The sequence below is a fragment of the Zalophus californianus genome, chromosome 13, assembly GCF_009762305.2.
Source record: "Zalophus californianus isolate mZalCal1 chromosome 13, mZalCal1.pri.v2, whole genome shotgun sequence".
NCBI classification, from domain to species: domain Eukaryota; kingdom Metazoa; phylum Chordata; class Mammalia; order Carnivora; family Otariidae; genus Zalophus; species Zalophus californianus.
Genome location: NC_045607.1, coordinates 71,973,176 through 71,990,405, shown reverse-complemented (window position 1 = coordinate 71,990,405; position 17,230 = coordinate 71,973,176). Strand labels below are relative to the sequence as shown.

The 17,230-nt window shown below is 42.2% G+C and overlaps 1 pseudogene; it reads right to left on the bottom strand.

Annotated features, from left to right (window-relative positions):
- Positions 1-8,777: 8,777 nt before the first annotated feature.
- LOC113934098 lies at positions 8,778-12,821 on the bottom strand (annotated as a pseudogene).
- Between the last annotated feature and the right edge of the window lie 4,409 nt (positions 12,822-17,230).

Here is a 17,230-nt window from a genome sequence, read left to right as displayed (position 1 = left end):
TATCATCTGCAAAGAGTGAGAGTTTGACTTCTTTCCCGATTTGGATGCCTTTGATTTCTTTTTGTTGTCTGATTGCTGTGGCTAGGACTTCTAATACTATGTTGAATAGCAGTGGTGAGAGTGGATATCCCTGTTGTGTTCCTGACCTTAGGGGCAAAGCTCTCAGTTTTTCCCCATTGAGAATGATGTTCACTGTTTGGGTTTTTCATAGATGGCTTTTATGATATTGAGGTATGTACCCTCTATCCCGATACTCTGAAGAGTTTTGACCAAGAAAGGATGCTGTACTTTGTCAAATGCTTTTTCTGCATCTATGGAGAGGATCATATGATTCTTGTTCTTTCTTTTGTTAACGTATTGTTATCACGTTAATTGATTTGCAGATGTTGAACCAACCTTGCAGCCCAGGGATAAATCCCACTTGGTCATGGTGAATAATCCTTTTCATGTACTGTTGGATACTATTGGCTAGTATTTTGGTGAGAATTTTTGTATCCATGTTCATCAAGGATATTGGTCTGTAATTCTCCTTTTTGATGGCATCTTTGTCTGGTTTGGGGATCAAGGTAATGGTGGCCTCATAGAAAGAGTTTGGAAGTTTTCCTTCCATTTCTCTTTTTTGGAACAATTTCAGAAGAATAGGTATTAATTCTTCTTTAAATGTTTGGTAGAATTCCCCTGGGAAGCCATCTGGCCCTGGGCTTTTGTTTCTTGGGAGATTTTTGATGACTGCTTCAATTTCCTTAGTGGTTATAGGTCTGTTCAGGTTTTCTATTTCTTCCTGGTTCAGTTTTGGTAGTTGATACATCTCTAGGAATGCATCCATTTCTTCCAGGTTATCTAATTTGCTGGCATACAGTTGCTCATAATATGTTCTTAGAATTGTTTGTATTTCTTTGGTGTTGGTTGTGATCTCTCCTCTTTCATTCATGATTTTGTTGATTTGGGTCATTTCTCTTTTCTTTTTGATAAGTCTGGCCAGGGGTTTATCAATCTTGTTAATTCTTTCAAAAAACCAGCTCCTAGTTTCGTTGATCTGTTCTACTGTTCTTTTGGTTTCTATTTCATTTAATTCTGCTCTGATCTTTATTTCTCTTCTCCTGCTGGTTTAGGCTTTATTTGCTGTTTTTTCTCTAGCTCCCTTAGGTGTAGGGTTAGGTTGTGTATTTGAGACCTTTCTTGTTTCTTGAGAAAGGCTTGTATTGCTATATACTTTCCTCTTGGGACTGCCTTGCTGAATCCCAAAGATTTTGGACAATTGTGTTTTCATTTTCATTGGTTTCCATGAATTTTTTAAATTCTTCTTTAATTTCCTGGTTGACCCATTCATTCTTTAGTAGGATGCTTTTTAGCCTCCATGTATTTGAGTTCTTTCCGACTTTCCTCTTGTGATTGAGTTCTAGTTTTGAAGCATTGTGATCTGAAATTATGCAGGGAATAATCGAATCTTTTGGTACTGGCTGAGACCTAATTTGTGACCTAGGATGTGATCTATTCTGGAGAATGTTCCATGGGCACTAGAGAAGAATGTGTATTCCGTTGCTTTGAGAATGAATGTTCTGAATATGTCTGTGAAGTCCATTTAGTCCAGTGTGTCATTTAAAGTCTTTATTTCCTTGTTGATCTTTTGCTTAGATGATCTGTCCATTTCAGTCAGGAGGGTGTTAAGGTCACCCACTATTATTGTATTGTTGTTGATGTGTTGCTTTGCTTTTGTTATTAATTGGCTTATATAATTGGCTGCTCCCATGTTAGGGGCATAGATATTCACAATTGTTAGATCTTCTTGTTGGTTAGACCCTTTAAGTAGGATATAGGGTCCTTCCTCATCTCTTATTACAGTCTTTGGTTTAAAATCTAATTTGTCTGATATAAGGAATGCCACCCCAGCTTTCTTTTGGTGTCCATTAGCATGGTAAATGGTTTTCCAGCCCCTCACTTTCAATCTGGGGGTGTCTTTGGGTCTAAAATGAGTCTCTTGCAGACAGCATATCGATGGGTCTTGTTTTTTAATCCAATCTGATAGCCTGTGTCTTTTGATTGGGGCATTTAGCCCATTTACATTCAGGATAACTATTGAAAGATATGAATTTAGTGCCATTGTATTGCCTGTAAGGTGACTGTTACTTTAGATTGACTGTGTTCCTTTCTCTTCTGTGCTGCTTTTAGGGTCTCTCTGTGCTTAGAGGACCCCTTTCAATGTTTCTTGTTGGGCTGGTTTCGTCTTTGCAAATTCCTTTAGTTTCTATTTGTCCTGGAAGCTTTTTATTTCTCCTTCAATTTTCAATGACAGCCTAGCTGGATATAGTATTCTTGGCTGCATATTTTTCTCATTTAGTGCTCTGAAGATATCATGCCAGTCCTTTCTGGCCTGCCAGGTCTCTGTGGATAGGTCTGTTGCCAGTCTAATGTTTCTACCATTATAGGTTACATATCTCTTCTCCCGAGCTGCTTTCAGGATTTTCTCTTTGTCTCTGAGACTCGTAAATTTTACTATTAGATGTTGGGGTGTTGACCTATTTTTATTGATTTTGAGAGGGGTTCTCTGTGCCTTCTGGATTTTGATGCCTGTTTCCTTCCCTACATTAAGGAAGTTCTCTGTTATAATTTGCTCCAGTATACCTTCTGCCCCTCTCTTTCTTTCTTCTTCTTCTGGGATCCCAATTATTGTAATGTTTCATCTTATCGTATCGCTTATCTCTGAATTCTGCCCTCATGATCGAGTAGTTGTTTATCTCTCTTTTTCTCAGCTTCTTTATTTTCCATCATTTGGTCTTCTATATTGCTGATTCTCTCTTCTGCCTCATTTATCCTAGCAGTTAGTGCCCCCATTTTTAATTGCACCTCATTAATAGCCTTTTTGATTTCGACTTGGTTAGATTTTAGTTCTTTTATTTCTCCAGAAAGGGTTTCTCTAATAACTTCCATGCCTTTTTCAAGCCCAGCTAGTATATTCTGAACTCTAGGTCCGACATCGTACTAATGTCTGTATTGAGTAAGTCCCTGGCAGTTGGTACTACCTGTTGTTCTTTTTGTTGAGGTGATTTTTTCTGTCTTCTCATTTTGTCCAGAGGAGAATAGATGAATGAGAGAACAAAATGCTAACAGGGTAACAACATCCCCAGAAAATATAATCTAAACTGAAACCAAGGGAAAAGAAAGAGAAAGAAACAAAAAAGAAAAAGAAAAAAAGGAAAAAGAAAAAGATAAAAACAAATAAAAACAGAACAAAACAAAACAAAACAGAATATGATCAAATATGATCAGGCTGGTGAATAGATCAGTGCCAAACACTAGACTTTGGGTATATTTTGGTCTGTTAGAAGAAAGTGCCTCCCAAATTTTAAGGAAAGAAAAACTTATATATATACAAAAATAAGGGTTTGTGCGATGAAGGGATGGAATATGACTATAAAGATGAAAATTATAAAAAATTTTATAAAAGGAATTGATAAGAAGTTGTTTGAAAAAAGAAAGAAGAAGGTTTAAAAAAAGGTGGGGGGAGAGAATGTGATCAGGCAGGAGACTAGAACAAAGCCATACACTAGAGATTTAGGGTATATTTTGATCTGTTAGGAGAAACTCTATCTCAAAATTTTAAAGAGAGAACAACTTATATATATATGCCAAAAATAAGGGTAACTACTATGAAGGGATAGAATATGACTCTAAAAATGAAAAATAAAACTGTTTTTTAAAAAAGGGATTGATAAGATGTTGGTTGAAAAGGGAAAAAGAAAAATTAAAAAAAAAGACAGTTAAAAAAATTGACTTTGAAAGACTAAAGAATCATGGTAAAAAAGCCATGAATTCTATATACAGTATACCCCTAGCGCTGGAGTTCTCCCGTTCTCATTGATCTGTAAACTTGGTCTTGGCTGGCTGTTCTTGCTGATCTTCTGGGGTAGAGGCCTGTTGTCATGGTTCCCAAATGTCTTTGCTGGAGGCAGAATTGCCCCGCCCTTGTCGGTCTGGGCTAAGTAATCTGTTCGGGTTTGCTCTCAGGAGCTTTTGTTCCCTGCAAGCTTCTGGTATTACTTTGGAGGATGAGAGTGAAAATGGCGGCCTCCCAATCTTCATCCTGGAGGAGCCAAGAACTTGGGGCCCCACTCTGCAGTGAGCCTCCAGAGAAAAGCAGTCACTCACTCCCATCTCCCCAGTCTCCGGCCGCACTCCGTGCTCACCCGGCCTGTGACCGAGCATTTCTATCCCTGGCCCACGACCCCATGTGGAGTCTCCAAACCCAGCAGATCCCTGTGGTGCAATCCCGCGCCGCTCCTCCCAGGGGAGGAAGGGGAGTCTCCCCAGATCTGCCGCTTGTTGGGTCCCTGCTGGAGGAGCAGTGGCCCGACTGTGTCGCAGATCACAGTTTATGGCAACCCCGAGCTGAGAGCCCGCGCCTCAGTTCCATCTCTGCAGCCAGCTTCCCTGCTCCGATACCTGGGAGCTCTGCCGCACTCAGGCACCCCCGGTCTTTCTGTGACCCCGAGGGTCCTGAGACCACACTGTCCCACGAGGTTACCACACCCCACTTAGCCACTGGAGCGACATCCTTCAGTGGAGCCGACTTCTAAAAGTTCCGATTTTGTGCTCCGCGGCTCTAGCACTTGCCAGAAGCGGCTGACGGAGGCCCCCTCCCCCGCCGTCTATCCTCCCAAATATCGCCTCAGATTCACTTCTCTGCATGTCCTACCTTCCAGAAAGTGGTCGCTTTTCTTTTCAGAGAGTTGTTGCTATTCTTTTCTTCGATCTCCTGTTGAGTTCGTAGGTGTTCAGAATGGTTTGATCCATATCCAGCTGAATTCCTGAGACCAGACGAAATCCAGATCTCCTACTCCTCCGCCATCTTGCTCCACCCCCCAAGACAAACTCTTAATCATAGGAAACAAACAGGTGGCTGGAGGGGAGGGGGAGGTCAGAGGATGGGGTAACTGGGTGCTGGACATTAAGGAGGGCATAGGGATGTAATGAACACTGGGTATTATATAAGACTGATGAATCACTGAACTCTACATCTGAAACCAATAATACAGTATATGTTAATTAATTGAATTTAAAAAAAAATTAAAAAGAAATCTACTTTGAAGGATTGTAAATATTAAATGGGATAATATACATAAAAGCATTTTTTACAAAATTGAATTACAGCAAGCAGTACTTAATTTTTCTAATTTAAATTAAATCTGGATCAGAGCCCCTCTGTTAAAAAGGAAGGTATCCCCAATATTAGTCATCACTGGCAATGGGGATGGGGCGGGGAAAAGTTTTTGCTTTCAGACAAATATTCACTATCAGGCAAATATGTAACAAAGAGACTCTGCTCTTGGGTCTATCATGGTAGCCACTGGGATGTTCATTGCCCAAGCTCCATTTGCCCATTAACAGGCCAGTGGTTGTATAACCTCTATACCCAGTGTGGCAATGCAGAATTTTGTTGCAGCTCCCAAGGTAATGTGGCTTGATGATCATTCATCTCAGCAAACATCATTTCATCCCTTAGAAAAATTGTGCTGTCTCCTAGAGGACTTCCACACAGAACCCATCCACTCAGGAACTCACCTTACACCCTTAGTATCAAGTCGCTGGAGCCACTGGTACCATTAGGCAACTTTCCTTCCAACCCAGCGCCTACATCAATGCCTATCTCCTCTCTCCTGGGAACACCTGGTGAAAATTTTCCTCTCCTTTAAGAGTCTGGACAGGACTATACAACAGGTGCCTCACAACTTCTCTTTGGGGGTCAGGAAACATGAAAACCATTAATAACCCCTGAGACCAGAAGCTCAGAACTTCCTGTAAGACAAAAAGGGAAGTTAACTTTTATTCACTTCTGGAGTCCCCTCTGGCAGGGAATAGAAGCAGCAATCAATAGCTTGGTAAAATATCCTGCCTCAAATGAAGGCTGCCTTAAGCTGGGAGAGAATCCCTACGAAGGAAAATTACCCACTCTTGTCATTGCCAGCCCAACCTCCTCCCCACAGGGAAGCACGGCTACACTTATATATGAATCCGTTCTTTCCCTGCTTCCCCCACCCCCACCAATGAAGGAAGGAACAGATCTTGAGTCTCCTGGGAGAATTAAGGAGGCAGCCTCTACAAGTCTCTGAACCTGCCACTTGGCCTTCCTAATGAAGACCAAATGTGCCCTTGTGACCCCAGGAAAATAGTCCAGTTTAGGCTCTGATCCAGGACCAGTGGAATTTCTAGGGGAAAAACCTCAAGAGAAGAGACCCTTCTCATAGCCCGGGCTCTTTCACTGCAACTGCGACTATGGCACAGTTCTGTGTTAGTCCTTCTGATGGCTGCCTCAAGGAATCTGATCGCCTTAGGCACCACCTGGCACCAGAGAAATTCTCAATGCCTGAAGCTGGGAACTGGGGTCACCATGCCCAATCCACATTAAGGTTCCAATCAATTCATGCATTTTGTCAACCCTGACGTTAGGTTTAGAGTTTAAGCTTGAGGTTGTAAAAATTCAGGTAACCCATTCCCATTGCATTATGTGTCAGGGACAATTCTTCAGGCACCACACTATATCACGTAAATGACACTCTCCTAAAATTTCATAACACTGTGATCCCTGAATGTGGGCATAAAGCACATCTTTTTCTAGAGAAATTGATCCTCATCTCCCCAATCATTTTTCAGCTAATACACTTTCTTAGTTTTTTATGATCCTGATGCTTTCCCATAGGAACAGGAAAATGGAAGAAAGGAAAACAATCCTAGAAGCAGAAAAAAAGTATGAGATCACTCATGGATGGTGTTACCAAGTCATTTGGACAGATCACTTCCTAGGTGTTCTAAGTGTCCAAATTGTATCTCATTGCCTCATCCAATATTTCTCTGAATGGAAGCAATAGACATTAGATATGACTTGTTATGTGACCCCAGCTTATTAACCCTTTCAGCCTTCACATCTCCCTTAGCTAGAAGTGCTCAAAACATAGGTACATGGAAAATATCTCAAAATGGGACTTATATGCTCTAAGATCCCTAGTACTGGCTTTTCCATCAATTGGGTGACCAATTCTCTCTGATGTTCAAGCTATGAGAGTTAAATTTGAAATGATGGATGTACTATATTAAATATATTAATTAATAAGGACTGAAATTAAACCTTGCAACCTGAAGGGTTTGCTTCCTCTATAAGCTTGACTAGGTCTACAAAAGCTGAAGGTTACTTCTTTAGACCTATGGTCTGGGAGCTAAGGCAAAATGGAGAGACTGTGGTAGAGCCAGAATGAGACATATTACACCTACTTTTTCCTCCCCTCTAAGTCTGAATACTGGTAAGTCAGGTGGTTCTGAGGGCTCATTTTACTTTACCATTCAGGATGAACGCATACTACCTTTACCTCTCTATACCACCTTTCCTTCCTTCTTTTGCTGCTCCAGTCTCTGATGTTAACTTACCAGCCACTACTCCATTTAGCCGTTAAACAGTTTTGACCTTGATGACCTGGTATGAATGAGGACAAGGATCCACTTGGCACGTTTGGCCACTTTTGCTTCAGCAAACTGAGTAGGGTGTCCAAGAAGAAACCCTTGCATTAGGAAGACTTCTAAGAAGATTCCAATGATCCCCACTTCCTGATGTTCACACCCTTGTGAAATTACCCTTCCCCTTGAGCATAGGCACGACTTAGTGATTTGCCTCTGAATAATAGAATAAAGAAAAGGTAATGGGGTGTCATTTCCGTTATTAGTTTACAAAAGATTGTAACTTCTGTCTTGTTTGCAAACTCTCCTTGCTTTGATGAAGTAAGCTGCCATGTTGGAGAAGCCCACATGACAAGGAACCAGCCAGCTCCAGCCAAGAGCCAGCAAGGCACTGCGGATCCCAGTCCAACAGGCTTTGAGGAACTGCATCCTGCCAACAACTGTGTGAATGAGTACAGGAGTTGGTCCTTCCCCAGTCAAGACTACAGATGAGAATGTAGCCTCAGCGAACACCTTAATTACAGCCTTGAAGCAGAAGATCCAGGTAGGCCTCATCTGAATTTCTGACCCACAAAAACCATGAGATAATAAGTATGTAATTTTTAAGCCACTAAATTTTGTAGTATCCATTACACAGCAATAGATAATTAATGCAATCCTAAATCACTGTAACCTTGGTGTAAAATGTTATATGTTTGGGAAGGCAGGCACCATATAGGAGGACAATGTCCCTGGCAAAATCCCTGGAGGTACTGTCTTCATGCTCAAAGGCTATCCCATATACTCTTATGCTGAAATGGTATCACTGGGTTCTAATAAGCCCTGAGTAGCCTCCAGGAGGTGAGGTCTAGATGACATGGTAGCTCATTCCACCCAACGGATAGTTTGGGAGCAAATGAAGAGAGAGTTTGAACCAGTTCTAGACTTTTAAGGGTTTTTCTCACTTTGTAAAGGCCTGAAGGTTTTCAAAGTAAGCTTTTTGTACTTTTTATGAAAAAAAAAAGTAAATGTTTTAAAACAGGACATCTGAGCAGGGTCAAATAAAGGACCCCAGGATGAAACTGAGAAGGCTACTGTCCAGCTTCTTACAAGGGACTGGTGCACTTATAGAAGCCAGGGAGGAAACCAGTAAGAGCTGAACACACTTCTTCCTTTCCCTAAGCACAAGCCCCAGCCCCAGTCCCAGTGCAGCACACAGAGAACAGCACTCTCTATTAGAAGAAACATTTATTGAGGAGGATTGATATTCTTGGTTGTGCTGAAGGTTGTTCTTATCAGAGGATATATTGTCATGAAAACTGTGAGGCTTTCTTAACAAGGATGGAATGATTTCTTTAGGGAAATTTTTCTCTCTGGAAGTGCTGGAAAAGTATTTTCTGTTTGAGTAGAAGAGTCAAATCGCTAACCACAGTACTTTCATCAGGGTCACCCCTGGTGGCCGAAAGGACCTGGCATACTTGATGCACACAGGTGGGGTTTGGATGAGACACAGGCTCCCCGGAAGGCAGAGAAGAAGGGGGTTGACTCTGGCTTAATAGCTGGCCCTTGAAGGTCACAACTTTTCGGGGATCTCTGACCCTGTGTCTGTTCTGTCTGACACTGCTAAGACGGTTCTGGTCAGCACAGACGGCTTCATGGCTGCAGGACTTGATACTTGCCCGTTTCTTTTGTTGTGGCTCAGAGAGAGCCCAATAGTTGGAGGAGTATCTCTGGGCAGGCCCTACCTGGGCCTGTAGTTCCTCCTGCTGCTGGCTTACCGCTGAGGCCTCAGATCCGTACCTACATGCCAGCTTCTCTTCTAGGACCTTCCCAGTGGTAGTCATGAGCTTGTGAGCTTCAGGAGGCCCATCACTCACAAAAGTAGTCACACTTTCAACTGGGTCTTGGTGCTGCACTAAGATTGACATGAACTTGCCTTTTTGCTGGGGACATTCCTGCTGCCCTGTGATTATTTTCTTGGAATTGATCCACTGAAGAAAGTGCTTCGTCTTTTTTCTGAAGTAACTTTCAGGAGGAAACTGTTCATTCTGTGACAGAGATGGGGAAGCACTCTAATTTTCTGTCCTCAACACGGTAGCTCTCCTTTCTGCCTGCAGATGTCCCTACTCCTGAGTCCTCACTTCTACATTTTCTTGCTTTGGAATCATCCTGAGGTCTCACTTTCCTTTCACTTTTTCTTTGTGGGAAATTCTTAGTCTGACACTTACGGAAGGCCACCTTAGAGTCCCAGGACTCCTGCTGCTGCCCCATGCTAATTCTGCTATCCTCCAATTGGACATGCAGCACCTGGGATGCTTCCAAGACCCTGCTGCAGACACTCTGGGATGGAGTCAGTGAAGCCTTGGAAGTCAAGCTATCTGAAGTAAGGGGCATGTCAGTGGGACATCTTTGAGCCTGGTTATGCTCCTCACTCTACAACTTAAACTTTAACTCACTCAGAAGCTGTCTTTTCAGCTCTGATAGCTTAGAATCTTGGGGAACCAGTATTTTTGGTGACGGATGTTCAGTGGTCAGGGCAGTTTCTACCTTACTCCTACTGACACTTCTCATTTTGGAGCTTCCCAACTCACTGGTTGTCAAGGTGTCACAAGATTGGGATTGAAGAGTACGGAGCTCCTCGGTGTCGAATATATCCGTGGACAGGTTGGACATGGCAAATTCTTCTAAATTCTTCTCCACCATCACTTTGCCCTGTACCATTTCTACTCTGTTGCTGGAACCCACATTCTCATGCCTTGGCTCATGTCCAGCCGCAGCTTGCCTTGTGGGCACCTCTGGGCCACATGTGTTTTCTGGTACAGTCTCACTGGGTCTGACCTGAGCTCCGATGCTGTGTGTAAGGGGCTGAAAAGTCTGGCTGCCACACTCAGGTATCTGGATGCACTGGGCAGGACTCTGGTCAGTGTGAGAGTGTGATGCCTTCAGGACCCCCCGTCCTGCATTGCCCACAGATAACATAGTAGGGAGAGGATGATCCAGGGTGGGGACTGAATTTGCTGTTCTCACCCTGTTTCCCAAAAAAGTTTTGGAGCTTCCCTCAAGGGGTTTAAAAAAACTCAGCTTTGGAATCCACCCCAGAAATATGCATGGCTGAGGAGGGAAAGTCAACTTGGGGAAGAGGCCATGTTTTGGCTTCTCTCAACATATAGAATTTTATGGATTCTAGAACCCTGAGGGGTAGACCCCACCTCTGACTCATGCGAAATCTTATAATATGTACCTCTAGTAACTGTTATATATTGGGATCAAGGAAAGAAAGTTCTAGAGTGGTGACCTGGCAGTAAGCCCTACCCACCAGTCTTTTTTGAATTTGTGTTTTCTGAGGTAGTCTGGGAACTCCCAGAGAAAGGCAATGTATTGTCATCAGCCAGCCATGAATAACATACACCTATAGGAATCCTACCCGCTGTGATCTGCCAAAACTTCTTGCTCATATGTAATCTAAGAGTGCTTTTGATTTGATTCTGGTCTGTCTCCTTCCTTGAGACATTTAATAATTCATTCTCTCAGTGATTCCTTGAATGACACACACAGTTACTTGTTGTCTCCAAGGCAGCCCTGCGACCCTTCACTGGGTAGCATTCTGAGACCCAATGTGGGCTGTCTTCTGGGCTCTTCTCTAGGATATACCCAAGATTTCGCCTCATATCCTTCCTTAGCTGAAACTTTGTTGGGACCCTCTCATGGAAACTTCCTGGGAGATTCAGTTCGGTCTTTGCTAGATCCTTGCTACTGTGGCCCTGAAACTCAGAGAATTATGAGTGAACATGTCTGCCTTTTTGGTGAGAGATTTCTGTTAATTTACACTGAGGCTCCATCATTACTAGGGACTCTAGGTTTCTACAGTCATGGAGGCACCAGCGTGGGATTACCTTCCTTCGACTATGTAACTCCAATGTCTCCTGGGGTTCATAGGTGATCTGAAAATGGCCAGGAAGAATGGAGACTGATACATGGGCATGGGATGCCTGGCTAGCCAATGGAAGGTTGGGAGCTTGAGGACAGATGGTTTCTTGAGACTTCTGGAACACAGGGACTAAACCCCACAAACTTTCCTGTTGCTTCTGCAACACGTGCCATTCCAGCTGTTGGTTTTTGGTCAAGATATGAGAGTCTGACTCATTGTTGGATCTATGGAAAGACATTCCACAGTCCCTAATCTGGGATGAAGAAGATGGTATGCATGGGAGGTGGGATTGAAAGTGGGTCTGGGTGTTCACCTGAGTGAAAGGTAGCAGCTGGGATTGGGACAGGGTTTGAGACAAAGGTTGGGGATGTACACTGAGGAGAGGAAGGGGATAGGAATGAGGAAGTGGTGGAAATGCTTGATTCTGCATTTTGAATGCAGAGGTATTATGAATTCCATTGAATAAGACAAAGTGAGACTCTAAGTGGGGAAGTACTATTAGAAAACAGGAGAGTGGCTACTAAGGACTCACTGTGCAAAGACAGAAGACCCCAGAAGAACTGGTTATATTTTGATGCAAGTTTTCCCCCAAAGACTTGACATTGAGGAGCTACTGATAAATATGCAACTGCTCTGATTTGCCTTCAATGTTCCAGCCAGTTTTGGGGGCTGTTGTGACCTGTACATCAAATGGCTCTAACGAATTCCCTTCAGATGTCCATTGGTATTCTGACCATATTTGTTTGGAAAATGGCCCCTCCTCTTTTACTTTCTTCTCTAAAATCTGGAAAGCCATTCTCTTTTTCATTTGTTTCTCCAAGGGTGCCTGGATGTTAAGGCCAGGGAAAGAAATTGCACTGACCTCCTTGTGCTTAGTAGCAGAGTCTCTCCAGAGATAGGTTTCTGGTAGATGGAGGTAGACTTGCTCTTATTGAAAATCAGAGTGTGCTAGTGTGGGGAGGCACATGTTCTTGGCATGGACCTGCCAACAGGAGAATTTTGAAATTGATGGGCTTGAACAGTCACTACCTCTGATTCTTGGGACAAAAATGGACAACCCACCACAGCTATCTGGAGATGACTTCTCAGGAACAGGCTTCATTGAGATGGAAATCAATTCAGATTGAGTCACAGTGAAAGTGCAGTCTGGCTGTGGTGAAACAGACCGGGTTGGTGGTGCATGATGACAAGCAAATGAATCAGTGGGATTCCTTGTCTGGGACAGATTTGGTAAGAGGTTGAAATCTTGTGAAATGGTGGGGTCAAAAGCGGACATGGTAATCAGAGGTAAAGTGGCCTCTGGTTGGACAACAAGATCCCCTTTCTGAGTGTCTTGTAGTAGGAAAGCAGGAAAGGCAAGTGGTTGGGATATGGAATGGCTCACTGGGATTTCAGAATCCAAGCATTTTGCCTCTAGGAGCAGAGAGTGTCCAGGAGGTGAGGGTAAGAAAAAGTCAGCTAAAGGGATCATTGGGTTAGGTGAGAAGATGGTGGGGCCAGGTGGGGTGGGGAAGGCTCATGCAAAGCACTGGTATTAGGCCTCCTGGACAGACTGCTGAGAAGTCAGGGGATGAAGTGAATGATGAGTCAGTCACACGATCTGTGGAAGTCAAGGTGGTCACAGAGGAAGTAGCATCTTCCAGGGCCTCTAGGAACAGCAGTCGATTGACCTCAGCAGTTGTGCTATTACACACCTCACAGAAGCGGTCTGGACATAACAGATGACGAAAGTGGATGGTATCATTATCCCGGCCTAGGGGGCTGCAGGAGACAGGAGGTACAAAGCTGCAGCCAGGACCAGAACAAACATATGTGACCCTGGCATATCTGGCAAAGGTAGTCCCCCCACACACCACATCCCCAAGACTTTCACATTCTAATTCTGATGATTTTCCATCCCATGTCAATTCCAGGCTTTCCTAAGGCCCTAGAAATCCATAGACTCTGCTTAAAAGGGGGGTTGAGGAAAGAAGGTAATGTTTAGTCACCTCTGCAGAAGAGAAAGCACCTTTCTTGCCTCTTCTACTTCACTCTGGCAAGTTCGCCAACCTGGGAAACCAGGAGAATGATGAAAATAGAAGCAAGAGATCTTATAAGAAGCTGAGAAGAGTGTCCTTTCAGTGATACCCTTGGTAGATTGGACTTGGAGAGCTCCAAAAATTTGGATTTAAGGTCACATGATCAATGATAATAATAACAAGACTTATATTGTTTTATCATTCACAATGGGTTTTTTTATGTATTATCTATCCCATGTGATACTGAAAACCACCCTATGAAGAACATAGGTTAAACTACCTCAAAGAGGAATTTGAGTATGCATGATGTCACAAGTCTTTCACAAAGTCAGGAGACAGAAGTTCTGACTCTTGACATCTCACATGGCCACCTATTGGGCAACACTCATTGCCTAATCCCAACACTGCTTCATGTTCAGGGATGGTCAGAGCAGGAAATTTGAGAAGGGTTTTGTACTCTGACTATGTTTCCATGAGCCTCTCTTCTGAGGCCTCTGTTTTCTAAGAGGCACTCTATCTAGCAGCTGACCTCCTCAGAGATCATGGACCTGAGCCATCATGGAAAGGACAGGAAGGGTCACCCTTGGAGAGCTCAGGTGGAAGAGGCAGAACCTTACCTTTCAGAGTCCCACCTTTCCTCCTCCTCTTGGCTCTGCCCTGACGCTAGAACAAAAATTAAAGAATGAGGGGTTGGGACTCATCTCTCACTCTTCTCTCAGAAATGGAGACATTCTTTATCCAAGAATAGTAGGGCTTTAATTAATAGAACTTTGTGTTCCTTGCTTTTATCAATTTTTAAGGTGATAAAATGTTCTCAATATTTAATTCTTTTTTTTAGATTTTATTCATTTATTTGAGAGAGAGAGAGTGTGAGCGAGAGAGCAGAGGGAGAGGGAGAAGCAGACTCCCCACTGAGAAGGGAGCCTGATATGGGCTCAATCCCAAGACCCTGAGACATGACCTGAGCTGACAGCAGCTGTTTAACCAACTGAGCCACCAAGGTGCCCCACCAATATTTACTTCTTTGAAAAACTCAAAGGAGGATTTTGTCTGGGAGGTCCACGCTTGATATTCTCAGTCAGAAGTCCTATGTTCAATGATGACATAAAAACTGAAGCCTGACAGTCACACCTGTGCTCCCTCAGGTAGGATTCTGTATCCTAGGACATACCTCAGACCCCAGTCTCTTCTCAGAGGCTCAGCACTGTTCTTCTGATCACCCCAACACGAAGGAAGGCTTGATAAAGTGATGCTTGACATGGGACTGTGACTCATGGATCCCAGACTCTCTAAAAAGCCTAATCCAGGACTGTAGAATCCCTGTGTTTGGGATTTTACCCAAGACATGCCACCATACCCACATAGACTGTGAGTTTCAAGTAGAAACCTTAGTCTTTCCTTAACCCTTACCCCTGCCAGATCTCTTTTCCTAGAGGAGTGAATGTCTATTCTTTCTTTAGACTTCCCATTTTAGGTGTTTCTCTGACCCTACCAAACTCATTTAAAAATGTGGGAAGAGGAACAGGAAAAGAAAAAATCATTCTCTGAAGGGCAACTTCTGGTTCCAGATCTAACATTTAAAAAGCCTGGGAGTCATCACTTCAGTCTGTGAAAGAAGCAAAAAGCTGAACAGACTAAAAAATGACTTTTCTTGGAACCATAGTGGCAAACCACTACCCCAAATCTTCAGAAAGTGTCAATGCAGAAAATCATAGTTTAGATTAGTTTACCTGGAACAGAAGCCACTGGAGGCTCTGCAGTGCTCTCCTGGTAGGAACACTTAAATAGACACTTTGACAAATTGCTGGAGGATGCATATGGGCTAGCATGAGAGTGAGAAACTGCTGGGGTCACAATCTAATGGGGGACCCCCGCTTATTTATGTGTTTTCTTACCAGGAACCCTACCTGGTTCTCACAGTAAAGAGCTACAAAAAAAAAAAAAAATGCTCATGCTTCTGGCAGGGGAGTGTAGGGTTGGAGAGAAAGGTAACCATTTGAAAATATTCCCAGAGTGTTCTCCATAACAGAAGCCTACTTAGCAGGGGAAATGCCTCCCAGAGACTTATGCCACATGGGAGAAGGTAAATTACCCAGCTACACCAGCTCCCTTTAGCCTTCCTGTCTCATCTATAGAGTGGAACAAAACAAAACAAAATACCTTTGAAACACTTGTGAACATCACAGTCCAGGGACATAAGCCCATTAAAAGACTGATGTTTAATCATATCCTCTCCCCTGACACCTTACCTCATTATTGACTGGGCTCTGGTATAGTGACAGGATCATAGCTAAAAAGAATGGCAAGGTATAGGTTCTATTTAAGGAGATTTAGGGAAACATAAAGACACTAGGGGAGACAAAAACAAGGACACTAGAGGAAACTGAAGCCTCTGACATGTATAGCTACAGTAAATATTAAACACATCCCAACACCTAAGCAGATTAATATAAGACATCACATTAAAGGTCTGTTTACTTCAGTTCCTATTACCCAATACATCATGTTTGGCTTTCAAAGAAAATTTACAAGGCATGCTAAAAGGCAAGAAAAGGCAATCTGAATAGACAAACCAGGTGTCAGGTGCACATTCAGATATGAGACAGATTTCAGAATTCTCATACATGGAATCTAACATAACCATGATTATTATGTTAAGGGCTCTAATGGAAAAGGTAGACAACATACAAAAACAGATGAGGAATGTAAACAGAGAGGGAAATTCTAAGAAAGAATCAAAGGGAAATGTTAGAAACCAAAATCACTATGACAAATGAAGAATGCCTTTGATTGACTCATCTGTAGGTTGCATATGGTCAAGGAAAGAATAAGTGAGTTTGCACAAATATAAGTAGAAAATTTCCAAACTGAAATACAAAGAGAAAAAGAAAAATTTTAATGCTAAAATCTAGAGTATCCAAGAACTATGTTTCAAAATGTGTAACATATATGTAATTGGAATATCAGAAGGAGAAGAAAGAACAGAAAAAATGTTTGAAGTAATAATGGCCAAGGATTTTCCAAAATTAATGACAGATTAACCATACATTGTGGAAATTCAGAGTACATCAAGCAGGAAAATACTAAAAAAGTTTATAGCTGGACATATCATATGCAAACTGTAGGAAATCAAATGATAAAATTTTGAAAGAATCCAGAGGGAAATAAAAACCCTCCCTCTAGAGGAAAAAAAACAGGAATTATAACCTATTATCATAAACCATGCAAGTAAGAGATTGGAGTGAAATATTTAGTGTTGACAGAACAATACCACCAATCCAAAATTTTATATCTAGTGAAATTATCCTGCAAAAGTGAAAGAGAAATAAAAACTAAGACAGATAAAAACAGGGAACTCATCAGCAGCAGACCAGCCCTGCAAAAGATATTAAAAGAAGTTCTTTGGGGATAAGGAAAATAACTCAGTTCTATATAAAGGAAAGGAAGAGAAGGAATGAATGAAGATAAAACTTTCATTCATCTTATTCTCAACTGACCTAATAAAAATAAGGATAACGTGTTGGGTGATTTTAGTATATGGATAAGTGAAATGAATAGCATCAATGTTATTAGGGACTGGAGGAACTGGACACTCCTGCACTATGAATTGGTATAGCATTACATGAAAGTGCACTTAGAGTAGTTGTAAATGTATATTATAAAATCTAGGACAACCACTAAAATATTTTTAAACAAAGAATAATTGGTATGCTAACAAAAGTGAGAAAATGGAAATATAATGATTGTTTAAAACCAGAAAAAAGCAGGAAAAGAGGGGAAGGATAGGTATAATGAATAGTAAACAGTACAGACTAGTAGAGATATTAATTCAACTATATTTAAAAAGCACTAAATGGAAGTG